The sequence below is a fragment of the Schistocerca piceifrons genome, chromosome X (genome assembly GCF_021461385.2).
Source record: "Schistocerca piceifrons isolate TAMUIC-IGC-003096 chromosome X, iqSchPice1.1, whole genome shotgun sequence".
In the NCBI taxonomy this organism is placed as follows: Eukaryota; Metazoa; Arthropoda; class Insecta; order Orthoptera; family Acrididae; genus Schistocerca; species Schistocerca piceifrons.
Genome location: NC_060149.1, coordinates 281,412,367 through 281,428,337, shown reverse-complemented (window position 1 = coordinate 281,428,337; position 15,971 = coordinate 281,412,367). Strand labels below are relative to the sequence as shown.

Here is a 15,971-nt window from a genome sequence, read left to right as displayed (position 1 = left end):
TGACGTGCTCTGAGATATAATGCCATTATCACCCAAGATGTAGTGCAGGCATTTCTCTTCAGCAGGGCTCTGCTGCTTGGGAGGTTGAGTCAACTCACAGCAGAATAGTGCATTGCATTTAATGGCATTAAATCTCGGTTCATCTAGGGCTCTGCCTCCACCACCAGGAGACACACTTCTATAAATCTGACTGGGTCATGATACCCTCCAGCCGGATTCTCACTTCTAGTGAAAGAGATATGCCCCTCAGAGGCCCTAGCAACCGCAAGTGTTCTGGAGGGGTCATGACACTGGTAATCTGATGTCCTTCACTACCAGGACAGGAGAGAGCACTACCACTAGCCGTAGGTTCATTATCACTAACACTGCAACTAGGAGATGACTGTGTCCACCCAGTGGATGACGGCATTGGGGAGGAGGCGCCATTCATTGCCCCCAAGAGTGGACAGTTGGAGCCAGCATAGAAGGAGGTGGCAGTGGTCAGATCCAGTGGGAGAACACAGGTTGCAGTGACAGTGTCCAGCGATGCTGTTACTGCATACTGGAACATTCACCACCCCCAGCCTGGGGAGTGAGAGATCATTGCTGTTCTTCTTCTTCTGACTAAGGAACCCACAGAAGCCAGAGGGAACGCAATGGCGTGAAGGCCAATGCTGCTGCAGCTGCATCTGATTGCTCTGCCTCTCGCGCAGCCATGAGTGGCGCTTGGCATGGCAGTGCATGCCGCTCAGGCACGTGTTTCATTCCTGCCCCCACAACCACTGCTCTAGGCACCCACGCCACAGCTAGCTGTCGTGGTGCTAGTGGTGACTGTGGAGCCTCTGTAAGATTTTTGTATCTTACGAAAAAAACTAAAGTACAATGTTCAAGATTTTTAATAATATGTGCTGTAAACAAATTACAATACTCCAGAATAATAATTATTTGTTGTAACGACGACAGTTGCATTATAATTGCCTCTGGGTCTAAGGATTGAGCCATTCAGTCGAGCCTTCTAGTAGTTCTTCCACCCAGTCCAGTATTTCGTCCCCCTCACCCAAAAGGTCGAGATGGCGCTGCCTTTCAGATTTCTCAGCAGCCACCATCTCACATATACACTCCAGTATTTCACCCAAGCCGCATATACAGCTCACTGACACTACCTACAACAATATGATATTGAACATAATTATTTCTTGAAAATGTTAGAGACATACACACGGAAATCGTACCTAAAATTATATTCTTGAGCTCACTAAAATATAAACAGAAAATCGTATTCTTTAACTCACTGAAACACAAACAAAAAATCGTATTCTCTAGTTCACTGAAATTACTTGTGTATGAAATACACATCCTGAATTTGAAAATCGAATCCTACTACTTGCAAGACTGAATCGATGGCTCCTGACTTTCAGCCTCGACACATATCCCTATGTCTCCTTCCTCATGCATAGAAACACCTAACAAAGGAAATATCTTATACAACTGAATATAACATGTTACCAAAAAAATGTATATACATTCTCCAGCCCTCATCATTACAACTACAGTACATTACGTGAGCAAAAAAAAATTTCTCTAGCAGCTACATACCAGTCCGCCCAACAGGCTGAAAGCCCAACAGTACCGACCGGCCACCGTGTCATCCTCAGCCCGCAGGCGTCGCTAGATGAGCGTATAGTGGAGCATATGGTCAGCACACCGCTCTCCCGGCCGTATGTCAGTTTACGAGACCAGACCCGCTCCTTCTTAATCAAGTAGCGCCTCAGCTTGCCTTTCAAGGGCCGAGTGCATCCCGCTTGCCAACAGCGCTCGACAGACCGGCCGGTCACCCATCCAAATTCTAGCCCAGACTGACAGCGCTTAACTTCGGTGATCTGACGGAAACCGGTGTTACCACTGCGGTAAGGTCATTGGCACCTAGTAGCTACATACTATTAAAAAAATTAAATAAATGCACTTACGTTCTTGCTGCGCCGCCTCGAATATTATTGAGGATGCTGTTGCTGGAACAGTCTCTCAGTCTCCAGTTGGCGGTGCAACTGATCTAACATCTCAGGGATGAATGCTGCAATGACAAGAAACAAAAAGAAGGACTGTTAATACCAGCTACAGAATAAAAATTCTTCACACAGTAAAATTACAGCAGCAAACCATTCAAAAGCTCGGTAGTGCAGATGTACGGCTCTACCGAGTACGACCTAAACAGTTTCTGTGAGGGATACTAAAATTATGGGGCACCCAAGTAAATTGAATGAATAGAACAATTAACTTACATGCAGGCTATGCTGGCGAAGACGTTTGCTGCTGCTATCGCTGTTTATGCTGTCGAAAGAACTGCAGCGCTCCAATTTTTTCCCAAAAAAAATGTCTGGCACAAGCATACACAAGCAACCTCTCTGGCGAAATGACGGTGGCAGAATGAGAGTGACTCCACCACAATGAGAGTTTGTATAACCTCTACCCCTTCCACTGACCATTTCACCCAGAGAGCCAATAGGAGTGCAGCATTCCTCCTCACCTGCTGATTAATGCTGGTCTGAGCACGCAGGACAAGTTGGTACTGGTCTGCCAGCCACACATTACGTGCACTTTTTTATGCAGTGGCTGGCGCACTCTGGAAATATCCACTTGTTCCGCTGTTCCGTTCTTTGTGCTGGACACACTCATTAATCTGGCCAGAGGGCCCCACTTTATTCGCCAGTCGACTCTGTGGCGAGCTGCTGCCGCTGGCAGATGCGTCGCTTCGAGTGAATCAGGTTATGACAATGTCTCATGTAGCAAACTACTGTTCTAGCGCACTTAAAATATTTTTACATGAAGTGGGATCGCCTTTAGAGTTTTGACACGCTGTATTTGCACTCATTTATTTTAGTTTTCAATTTATAAACAATATTCCTGCGTGATATACTTTCGAATGTATCTGCAGTCATTTATTTTTACACGAAGCATTTCCATTTCACATGCACATGGGAAGACTGCTATGCTCGCGAGTGGCGACAGGCAGTGGATACCGAAACTCTACATTTGAGGGGGCTGCCACGCATTTCGGCACAGGTAAACATAATTTTCCAACTAAGTGCAGTGTTTTGTGTGCGAGTGTATTTGAAACAAATGGTTTAAAGCAATATTTGCCAGTGTATTGAGGTGTCAAATACTTTTCCTAATTTATTTATGTGCACAAATCTTCCAAAGCAATGTTGATCTGCAGTTTTAATTAATATTTCCTACCGTGCCAGAGTATATTCAATTTGTGAAATCCGTCCTGTAAATTATTTAACGATTTATTTATGACACATCTTGAAGCAAACTACTATGCAGTGACCTTCCTTAAAGTGTACTTAGAGACTTGTTCAACTTGATTTAATAGCTCGTGAGGTATTTCCCATAAAAGTGCACGAAGTGTCCCAGGGAGGAAGGCTTTGGTATCTTCCACAAAGACGTGTGAAGTGTCCCAGGGTGAAAGGCTGGATGGAGGCTGGGAGGTTTCATAAGTGTGCCAGAACCCGCCGCGATATTTTGAGAGTCTGTGTTTGAGTGTGGTGGTATTCCTTGAAATAAAAGTTGTAATTACATCGCAAATTGTTTAAATATTCTTGTGTGATCTGCAAAGCTCTTCTCTCTTTGTGCAGTATTACATTTAGTTCCTGTGATATCCTCAATTTATAAACTGCATGAAATGTTCCACTCAATGCCCAAGTTGTTCAAACAGTATGCAATATTACATAAACAATATCCCCACAAATTGTTTAAGTATTCCAACTATGGCTCTCGCAGTGTTTTGTGTGCAAGTGTATTTCGAGTAGTTTTTTGATACATATTTAATTTGTATAGTGAATTGTTTAATTATATTTCCTCTGGTACATCGTTTGAAGCAACATTTATACATTTTTGTGACATCTTCAAGATATGTATGTGACAATATTCCACACATTGCTTAAACACCAGATTTAATAACAAGTGAAACAGTTCATGCTCAACAACAAGGGGAAGGCTGGGGTATTTCCCATAAATGTGCCACAAAGAAAGTGTGCCAGAGAGGAAACGTGGGATATTTCCTGCAAAAAGCGCTTGAAGTATGCTGTTGTGAATTGGCAGGAGCCAATTCACGGAGTTTGGAGGAAGCCGAAAGGCACGTGTTTAAGCTCACGCAAACTGGCGTGAGGTCTGGAATAGGACAATGTAATTAATATAGCCAATAAGGTACGTTGCTGCTGGAATACTTAACTTTAATCCATAATTGGTGTACATCGCTCTTGACGGTACATGTTTACAATCTCAATATTAACTGGTAATGGCGCCTTGCTAGGTCGTAGCAAATGACGTAGCTGAAGGATATGCTAACTATCGTCTCGGCAAATGAGAGCGTAATTGTCAGTGAACCATTCCTAGCAACGTCGGCTGTACAACTGGGGCGAGTGCTAGGACGTCTCTCTAGACCTGCCGTGTGGCGGCGCTCGGTCTGCAATCACTGATAGTGGCGACACGCGGGTCCGACGTATACTAGCGGACCGCGGCCGATTTAAACGCTACCACCTAGCAAGTGTGGTGTCTGGCGGTGACACCACATATGCCACAAAGAAAGGTTGGGATATTTCCCACAGAAGTGCGTGAAGTGTCCAAGGGAGAAAGGCAGCATGGCTTCTGGTCTGCAGCTGGCTCCACATGGCACAATCGACATGCCAGATAGAGAGAAGGTGCGTCAGGGAGAAAGAAGGCTGCGGTATATCCAGCGCAACGGAAAGTGTTCAGTGCAGCCTTGCGGCTGCCGCATCTTATACCCTGACTGATGCCGCAAGTCCAGTGCATGCCTTCTTCCAATGGCCGCAACTCTGGTGGATGGAGCAGATACAAGAAAGTTTTTCAGATGTGTTTAGTGTGATCTGTGACAATGTAAATACAGAATAAAAAAAAGTACTGCAATTGTTTAACGCTGTCTAAGTTGTGTAAACACCAGCGAGGACTGTTGCGACTTCAGAAATAAATAAACAATATTCTTAAACAAATTGTTTAAACAATACCCTATGCACACCGTATTAGCCTACTGTCGTAAGGTTTTCCCAGTCTGGCAGCTCGACTTAGACTGAGCCAATTTTCCACCATTTCTTTCCCGGCCGCCATCTTGGATTACATCATTGGAGGGACGGGGGGGGGGGGGGGAGGGGAAGGGAATGGCAGGGAGCTGGGAGTTCCCTGAGGGGGGCTCACATGCTGGCTAGGCAAAACCCATGACATAATCAGGGAGTGGGGTTAATTAATTGAGCAATTAATTAATCTGGATATTCAATTTGATATCAATTTGGCATCAAAAGTTGGCTAGAACTGTCTTTGTCTGACTACTGTTTACTATTGACTTTGCACGAGAGTGCTTCCTGGGAAGAGTTGGAGGGCACGTCATCTTACTTCCTCCTGTATGCATCTTGCGACATGACCACGATGAGAAAATTTCATAAATTAGAGCGAATGCAGAGACTTAGCGATCTTCACTCTTTCCACAAGCCGTTTGCAAGTAGAACAAGGAAAGGGAGACCAGTTAATGGTACCAGAAGTATGCTCCGCCACACATCATCAGGTAGCTTGCTAAGTATTGATGTAGATATAGATGCAGAGCTCTGATTACCTTCGTCATCAACATACCGGCCCCTATACAGGGTGGTCCACTGATCGTGACCGGGCCAAATATCTCACGAAATAAGCGTCAAACGAAAAACCTACAAACAACGAAACTTGTCTAGCTTGAAGGGGGAAACCAGATGACACTGTGGTTGGCCCGCTATATGGCGCTGCCATAGCTCAAACGGATATCAACTGCGTTTTTTTTTTCAAATAGGAACCCCCACTTTTTATTACATATTCGTGTAGTACGTAAAGAAATATCAATGTTTTAGTCGGACCACTTTTTTCGCTTTATGATAGATGGCGCTGTAATAGTCACAAACATATGGCTCACAATTTTAGACGAACAGTTGGTAACAGATAGATTTTTCAAATTAAAATACAGAACGTAGGTACGTTTGAACATTTTATTTCGGTTGTTCCAATTTGATACATGTACCTTTCTGGACTTATCATTTCTGAGAACTCATGCTGCTACAGTGTGGTTACCTGTAAATATCACATTAATGCAATAAATGCTCAAAATGATGTCCGCCAACCTCAATGCATTTGGCAATATGTGTAACGACGTTCCTCTAAACAGCGAGTAGTTCGCCTTCCGTAATGTTCGCACATGCATTGACAATGCGCTGACGCATGTTGGCAGGCGTTGTCGGTGGATCACGATAGCAAATATCCTCCAACTCTCCCCACAGAAAGAAATCCTGGGACGTCAGATCCGGTGAACGTGCAGGCCATGGTATGGTGCTTCGACGACCAATCCACCTGTCATGAAATATGCTATTCAATACCTCTTCAACCGCACGCGAGCTATGTGCCGGACATCCATCATGTTGGAAGTACGTCGCCATTCTGTCATGCAGTGAAACATCTTGTAGTAACATTGGTAGAACATTACGTAGGATATCAGCATACATTGCACCATTTAGATTGCCATCGATAAAATGGGGTCCAATTATCCTTCCTCCTATAATGCCTCACCATACATTAACCCGCCAAGGTCTCTGATGTTCCACTTGTCGCAGCCATCGTAGATTTTCCGTTGCCCAATAGTGGATATTATGCCGGTTGACGTTACCGCTTCGTCGCTAAATAGAACGCGTGCAAAAAATCTGTCATCGTCCCGTAATTTCGCTTGTGCCCAGTGGCAGAACTGTACACGACGTTCAAAGTCGTCGCCATGCAATTCCTGGTGCATAGAAATATGACACGGGTGCAATCGATGTTGATTTAGCATTCTCAACACTGACGTTTTAGAGATTCCCGATTCTCGGGCAATTCGTCTGCTAGTGTGCGGCTGGTTCCGGCGGAGGTTCGAGTCCTCCCTCTGGCATGTGTGTGTGTGTTTGTCCTTAGGATAGTTTAGGTGAAGTAGTGTGTAAGCTTAGGGACTGATGACCTTAGCAGTTAAGTCCCATAAGATTTCATACACATTTTTAACATTTTTTTTGTCTGCTACTGATGTGCGGATTAGTGGCGACAGCAGCTAAAACACCTACTTTGGCGTCATCATTTGTTGCAGGTCGTGGTTGACGTTTCACATGTGGCTGAAAATTTCCTGTTTTCCCGCGTCCGACCATCCTGATTTATGTTTTCCGTGATTTCCCTAAATCACCCCAGGCAAATGCCGGGATTGTTCCTTTGAAAGGGCACTGCCGACTTCCTTCCCCGTCCTTACCTAATCCGATGAGACCGATGACCTCGCTGTCTGGCCTCCTTCCCCAGACAACCCAACCTTGACTTTCTGTTTCCTTAAATAGCGCAACTATCCGGTGAACGGTCCGGACACTTGGATGATGTCGTCCAGGATACCGAGCAGCATACATAGCACATGCCCGTTGGGCATTTTGATCACAATAGCCATACACCAACACGATATCGACCTTTTCCGCAATTGGTAAACGGTCCATTTTAACTTGGGCAATGTGTCACGAAGCAAATACTGTCCGCGCTGGCGGAATGTTATGTGATACCACGTACTTACACGTTTGTGACTATTACAGCGCCATCTATCACAAAGCGAAAAAAGTGTTCCAAGTAAAACCTTCATATTTCTTTACGTACTACACGAATATGTAATAAAAAATGGGGGTTCCTATTTTAAAAAAACGTAGTTGATATCCGTTTGAGCTATGGCAGCGCCATCTTGCGAGCCAACCATAGCGCCATCTGGTTTCCCCCTTCAAGCTAGACGTGTTTCGTTCTTTGTAGTTTTTTTGTTTGATGCTTATTTCGGGAGATATTTGGCCCGGTCACTTTCAATGGACCACCCTGTATATGCACAAGAAGTGAAATTTTGTATATTTATATGCTTCCAGGCGTTGCAGTTTTAATGGCCAGCAGTGTACATAATATCTTTTGAAATGATTACCTGATGCCGAAAGTGGTGGTCATGTGTGCCAGTTAACCGTGATGAGTAATGCAACACCGGCGCAGAGTACATCGTGTTTTACAGTCGAGTGCTCACAGAGCGAGAGGTGACAGTGCAGGATGCCGTGTTCATCAAGAGTGTAAGCAGTGCGGTTCCGCAAGCTGACACTCGAGACCGCGTCTGGAACCCTGTTCTCTGCCATTACACTTGCAAATCGGCTGCGACGTCTGCAGCGGTCTGTTTAATTAGTTCCTCCAGTCGCTGACACTTGCGTCTGAGAGCTAGGATACCGAGGCACCCAGGAGATCAATATTACTGACTCGGTAATGTGGAATATTAATCATCAAATAGTTGCAAACCGTAATAGTGTTAATCACAGACGACGAATACCAGAGATGATCGACTATTGCAGACGGGGCAATTTTCAGTTAAACGTAGCTAATATACGTAATGGAAAATTGAACAAAACGTACTGAAATTTAATATGCTCTGAAAGAACCTGAAATTTAATATGTCCTGAAAGAACACAGGGCAACTTGCAATTCACCAAACGAGGGGAAAACATTCAATGATTTTCCAATCGAAATCTAGTTCTTCAACAATACTTGTCATCTCCTATGCTGCTCACAGTTTATGTTCTGCATGATGCTTGGAAACAACAAACTGCAAATAGAAATAAGGTTAATATGAGACACATTGACTTATAAAAAATTTAGTGACAAGGTATCACATACGATTTTCCAATATTTTTCTTTTACTTAGAGTATGAGTATGGTCACATTTTAAACATAACGTACGGTAGAGGTTTGACAAGGTATTAATTACATTTTACAAATTCACATTTGAATTTTAGAAAGTACAAAAAACACCTTTAAGTTTCTAACATAATCAACAGAGTCCTCTAATCTCATCAGGAACGCCTGCTAATTCCCAGGAAATGCTTGAAGTGGTCCTGTCTTATCGACGTGCTGGGTAGTATGGCATTCAGCACCGCAGTCACAGCTGGTGAGGGAATTAGTCCTATTTGGTAAACTACTCCGCGCATCGCCCACAGTTTTTCATTGTGTTCAGTGTGGATCAGATTTTGTGTTGTTCCTCAAACCATGGAGGGCTGATAGGGGTACAAGGAATCTTGAGCTGTTAATTTGTGACGTTAGATTGACTTAATTATGACTGTTGTTCATTTATACTAGTTATATTTTCGATAAATTCTTTTCCTGTATGTAGAGAGAGAGTCTGGACGAAACCTGTTTGTGTTGACGGTGCAGACACTATTGAAACAGGAAGCTCAGCGTTCTCAGCCACATTTTTAAATTCCTTAATACGTACATACCCTTTCTGAAGGGCTTCAGTCCTGAATGACTAAGAATAGACAGCCAAAAAATTCTTGCAGTTATAGCGCATATCCTCCTTTAGCTGTTTGTCTTATTAATAATATCTTTCTCTTTCTTGTAAGTTATCTCACACCAAAGTACTGGAAATTTTACACTTGCTCTAATTTTATACCATAAATTTTCTTGAGAAATTACTTGCTCCTTAGTATAGCCTAGGTTACTAAGTATCTCTGGTTTCCAGTGTTTGTACCCGTTAAGTCGTCTTCTTCGTTCTAGGATCTTATTAAATCATCGATGTAAATTTCAGGAAGCGCAGGATGCTTCCTTTTGTTCTAATCATTGAGCTGAGTGACTGTAAGGAGATGCAAAACGACTTGGGATAAATTTCCACTTGGCGTGATGAATGGCAACTAATCCTAAATGTGGAAATATGTAAGTTATGCGGATGAATAGAAAAATCAAACCTGTAATGCTCGGATACAGTAGTGCTAGTGTCCTGCTTAATACAGTCAAGTCGTTTAAATATCTGGGCGTAACGTTGCAGATAGATATGAGGTGGAACGAACATGTCACCACTGTGGTAGGGAAGACGAATGGTCGACTTCGATTTATTGGAGTAATATTAGGAAAGAGTTGTTCACTTGTAAAGGAGGCCAGATGTTAGGCGCTGGTGCGATCTATTCTTGAGTACTGCTCAAGTGTTTGGGATCGGTACCAGATCGGATTGAAGGAAGACATCGAAGCAATTCAGAGATGGGCTGCTGTATTTGTGACCGGTTCGAACAACAAATGGTTCAAATGGCTCTGAGCACTATGGGACTCAACTGCTGAGGTCATTAGTCCCCTAGAACTTAGAACTAGTTAAACCTAACTAACCTAAGGACATCACAAACATCCATGCCCGAGGCAGGATTCGAACCTGCGACCGTAGCGGTCTTGCGGTTCCAGACTGCAGCGCCTGTAACTGCACGGCCACTTCGGCCGGCTTTCGAACAACATGTAAGTGTTACGGAGATGCTTCGGGAACTGAAATGGGAATCCCTGGAGGGAAGGCAACGTTCTTTTCGAGAAACATTATTGAGAAAATTCAGTGAACCAGCATTTGAAGCTAACTGCCGAACGATTCTACTGCCGCCAACATACACTGCGCGTGGGGACCACGAAGATGAGATACGAGAACTAGCGTTCATACGGAAGAATATAGATAGTCGTTTTTCCCTCGCTGTATTTGCGAATGAAACAGGTTACCCTCCGCCACGCACTGTAAGTTGACTTGAGGAGTACCTATGTAAACGTAGAATGATGTCGCATCCAGGCGCCACTAACAAGGGAAGCTCCCCATTGCACCCCCTCAGATTTAGTAGTAGAGGGCCCAGTGGAGAGCCCGTCAAAAACTGAACACAGATCGAGCATGAAAACGGGAAGAAGGTGCACTGGACTATGAAAAAAAAAAAGCAAAATAGAAACAGTGAACGGTCCTAGAACAAGAAGTGCAATATAGAGCAACCCGTAAAAGAAATGGCGTCGTGGTTAAGTGGTTACGGTTATTATTATTATTATTATTTATTGTATGGAAATGCACATGCAATTTACAGCTATATTCACACAATACAAAAGAAATATTTATACTTAACAAAAGGAATGTACAAGAGTTATGGTCACTAATTATATCAGAAACTGATATCCAGAGAATCTATCCAATCCAGTGCTGTTGGCGAGGCGTTGATTATGTCGTTCCAGCCTCCACGTCTACGAGGTGCATTCTAGTTCTAAGGCCTCCGATTTTTTTTCTCCGGACTGGGAAGAGATAGAAACATGCGCATTGTTTTAAAATGAGGCCGCGTTCATTGTCAATACGTCCCAGAGATGGCAGCCCCGTACGGCAGATGGAACTTTACCGCCAGCGGCGAGAATGAGAACTGTTTTAAATACTTAAAATGGCGACGTTTTCCTTACTTGAACAGCGTGCAATCATTCGTTTTCTGAATTTGCGTGGTGTGAAACCAATTGAAATTCATCAACAGTTGAAGGAGACATGTGGTGATGGAGTTATGGATGTGTCAAAAGTGCGTTCGTGGGTGCGACAGTTTAATGAAGGCAGAACATCGTGTGACAACAAACCGAAACAACCTCGGGCTCGCACAAGCCGGTCCAACGACATGATCGAGAAAGTGGAGAGAATTGTTTTGGGGGATCGCCAAATGACTGTTGAACAGATCGCCTCCAGAGTTGGCATTTCTGTGGGTTCTGTGCACACAATCCTGCATGACGACCTGAAAATGCAAAAAGTGTCATCCAGGTGGGTGCCACAAATGCTGACGGACGACCACATGGCTGCCCGTGTGGCATGTTGCCAAGTAATGTTGACATGCAACGACAGCATGAATGGGACTTTCTTTTCATCAGTTGTGACAATGGATGAGACGTGGATGCCATTTTTCAATCCAGAAACAAAGCGCCAGTCAGCTCAATGGAAGCACACAGATTCACCACCACGAAAAAAAATTTTGGGTAACCGCCAGTACTGAAAAAATGATGGTGTCCATGATGTGGGGCAGCGAGGGCGTAATCCTTACCCATTGCATTCCAAAGGGCACTACAGTAACAGGTGCATCCTACGAAAATGTTTTGAAGAACAAATTCCTTCCTGCACTGCAACAAAAACGTTCGGGAAGGGCTGCGTGTGTGCTGTTTCACCAAGACAACGCACCCGCACATCGAGCTAATGTTACGCAACAGTTTCTTCGTGATAACAACTTTGAAGTGATTCCTCATGCTCCCTACTCACCTGACCTGGCTCCTAGTGACTTTTGGATTTTTCCAACAATGAAAGACACTCTCCGTGGCCGCACATTCACCAGCCGTGCTGCTATTGCCTCAGCGATTTTCCAGTGGTCAAAACAGACTCCTAAAGAAGCCTTCGCCGCTGCCATGGAATCATGGCGTCAGCGTTGTGAAAAATGTGTACGTCTGCAGGGCGATTACGTCGAGGAGTAACGCCAGTTTCATCGATTTCGGGTGAGTAGTTAATTAGAAAAAAAATCGGAGGCCTTAGAACTTGAATGCACCTCGTATTGGAACATTCCTCTACAATGTGCTCAACAGACTGTTCTGCTGCTCCACAGTCGCACTTCGGGGCGTCTGAGCGTCCCAATTTGTACGTGAAGGACTTAGTTCTTCCGTGTCCACATCGGATTCTGTTGAGTACACACCAAGTTCTTCTAGGTAGCTGGAAGCCTGATGCGCTTGTAGGGTCTTCGAGGCCACGGCGAAGTATGTTGGTGTCACTTTTCCATTTCTCCTTTCACACATCTTCAGTGTTGAATGGTTCGGGTTCTCGAGCTGTCCAGAATGGTTTTCTTGATTTGAGACACGTGCAGGGTGGACTGAACAGTATTTCCTGGGCGGGTAGCCTTTTGGGAGGCTTTTCGTTATTAATCTTTTCCCGTTTGCGGGCCGTTGCTTCTTGTCGTCTCAAATGTGGTGGGGCGATGCTACTGAGAGCGGACAGCCAAGGTAGTGGGGTTGATCTCAGAGTGCCCGTTACAATTCTCATGGTGTCATTCAGCTCAACGTCAACCTTACTGGCTTGTACACTCTTGTACCAGACAGGTGAGCAGTATTCAGTCACAGGATATACGAAACATAAGGCCGCAGTACGGTGAGTGTCAGCTTGTGCACTCCAGGAATTTCCAGCTAGTTTCCAGATAATATTGTTCCTGGTCTTTAACTTTTCTGGTAGTGATGTGAGGTGAGTCCTGTGCGTAAGTGATCGGTCCAGTGTGATTCCAAGATACTTAGGATTAGGGTTGTTTTTAAACTGATTTGTTACAGAAACTGAGGTTTAGTGGCTGGTTACGGTGTTGGATTATCAAGCGGGAGAGCCGTGTTTAAACCTCTCTCGCGCCAATGGATAATATATTTCGCTGTTCACTTTATTTAAATTTGTGTCTGTGTCGGGGTGTAACGTCCGTTTGCAGCACCATGGTGTAAGGTAGAGACCTATAATGACAACTGATTCTCCACAACTACTCTATTAGCAGGTGAAAGGAAGTGGCTTTCGAATGGGAACAGCAAACGTTTCATGACAAGGCGACAAGTCAACCGAATCCTCCACCAGAAAACACGGAATTAGTGACAGTACATGTGTCATATGATATGAATCTCATATAGACCTACCTAGTTTGTACGACTGGTAAGTTAGTGGCATGTGCTTGGTTGGTTTGTGGGGATTAAAGGGACCAGACTGCTACGGTCATCGGTCCCAGTGGCATGTGCCTCCTTGCCCGATACAGGTGTTCGTATGAATATGTATGTGATGATTCCCAAGGAAATGATGAAGTCTGTCACATAAGCTGCAACAAATGAACGCAACAGTTTCAGAATCATACAGTTTCTCTCTGCTCTGTCAAAACATAGGTTTTTAACGTTTTTGATGTTGCGTTCCATTTTGGAAGTGTTCACTCTTAAATTCCTTCGTTGTAACAAAGTTCGCACCAGTTTATTTGTTGTTTTCATTTCTGTGAGACGTGTGTGTGGTATCTGGCCTGCCCCCACTATTCATCACAATTACTTGCGACAGTAACGTATTTTTATCACATGACTCATACTCTATAAACAATGAATAGTATGATAACTGCCAAGACTACAGAGCGAGAACAAACATTTCAGTGAGCGGAAGGACAGTTCATAATGTAAAAAAATAGACGCATAAAGGAGTACTGAAGTCGTTTCGTCTGTTTGGCAGTCCAACGCGATGACCATTTGCCCAGACGCCGGTGCTAGTTTCAGGATGTTCTTTATTGAACGTCTTAATCTTGACTATTCACGGTTTTTATTTTGCTTTTTTTTCACAGTTCAGTACACCGTCTTCCTGTTTTCATGCTCGATCTGTGTTCACTTTTGACGGGCTATCCATTGGGCCATTTTACCATTAAATCTGACTGGGGTGCTATGGTGAGTTTCCCTTGTCAGGTTATACAGAGTTACAAAAAGGTACGGCCAAACTTTCAGGAAACATTCCTCACACACAAATAAAGAAAAGATGTTATGTGGACATGTGTCCGGAAACGCTTAATTTCCATGTTAGAGCTCATTTTAGTTTCGTCAGTATGTACTGTACTTCCTCGATTCACCGCCAGTTGACCCAATTGAAGGAAGGTAATGTTGACTTCGGTGCTTGTGTTGACATGCGTCTCATTGCTCTACAGTACTAGCATCAAGCACATCAGTACGTAGCATCAACAGGTTAGTGTTCATCACGAACGTGGTTTTGAAATCAGTGCAATGTTTGCAAATGCAGAATTGGCTGATGCCCATATGATGTATGGGTTAGCACGGGCCAATAGCCGTGGCGCGGTACGTTTGTATCGAGACAGATTTCCAGAACGAAGGTGTCCCGACAGGAAGACGTTCGAAGCAATTGATCGGCGTCTTAGAGAGCACGGAACATTCCAGCCTATGACTCGCGACTCGGGAAGACCTAGAACGACGAGGACACCTGCGATGGACGAGGCAATTCTTCGTGTAGTTGACGATAACCTTAATGTCAGCGTCAGAGAAGTTGCTGCTGTACAAGGTAAGGTTGACCACGTCACTGTATGGAGAGTGCTACGGGAGAACCAGTTGTTTCCGTACCATGTACAGCGTGCGCAGGCACTATCAGCAGCTGATTGGCCTCCACGGGTACACTTCTGCGAATGGTTCATCCAACAATGTGTCAATCCTCATTTCAGTGCAAATGTTCTCTTTACGGATGAGGCTTCATTCCAACGTGATCAAATTGTAAATTTTCACAATCAACATGTGTGGACTGACGAGAGTCCGCACGCAATTGTGCAATCACTTCATCAACACAGATTTTCTGTGAACGTTTGGGCAGGCATTGTTGGTGATGTCTTGATTGGTCCCCATGTTCTTCCACCTACGCTCAATGGAGCACGTTATCATGATTTCATACGGGATACTCTACCTGTGCTGCTAGAACATGTGCCTTTACAAGTACGACACAACATGTGGTTCATGCACGATGGAGCTCCTGCACATTTCAGTCGAAGTGTTCGTACTCTTCTCAACAACAGATTCGGTGACCAATGGATTGGTAGAGGCGGACCAATTCCATGGCCTCCACGCTTTCCTGACCTCAACCCCCTTGACTTTCATTTATGGGGGCATTTGAAAGCTCTTGTCTACGCAACCCCGGTACCAAATGTAGAGACTCTTCGTGCTCGTATTGTGGACGGCTGTGATACAATACGCCATTCTCCAGGGCTGCATCAGCGCATCATGGATTCCATGCGACAGAGGGTGGATGCATGTATCCTCGCTAACGGAGGACATTTTGAACATTTCCTGTAACAAAGTGTTTGAAGTCACGCTGGTACGTTCTGTTGTTGTGTGTTTCCATTCCATGATTAATGTGATTTGGAGAGAAATAATAAAATGAGCTCTAACGTGGAAAGTAAGCATTTCCGGACACGTGTCCACATAACGTATTTTCTTTCTTTGTGTGTTAGGAATGTTTCCTGAAAGTTTGGCCGTACCTTTTTGTAACACCCTGTATACGCTGTCCCGGTTAAGTTGTTCTCCCACATTCTAATTTCTACAGCGTCTTTGATAACAGAATACCAGTATTTAGAAGCCTGAGAACACTTATTTCATCAAACCTA

At 44.2% G+C, this 15,971-nt stretch overlaps 1 pseudogene; it reads right to left on the bottom strand.

Moving 5' to 3' along the window:
- Positions 1–1,782: 1,782 nt before the first annotated feature.
- On the bottom strand, positions 1,783–1,900 carry LOC124723327 (annotated as a pseudogene).
- Positions 1,901–15,971: the final 14,071 nt, after the last annotated feature.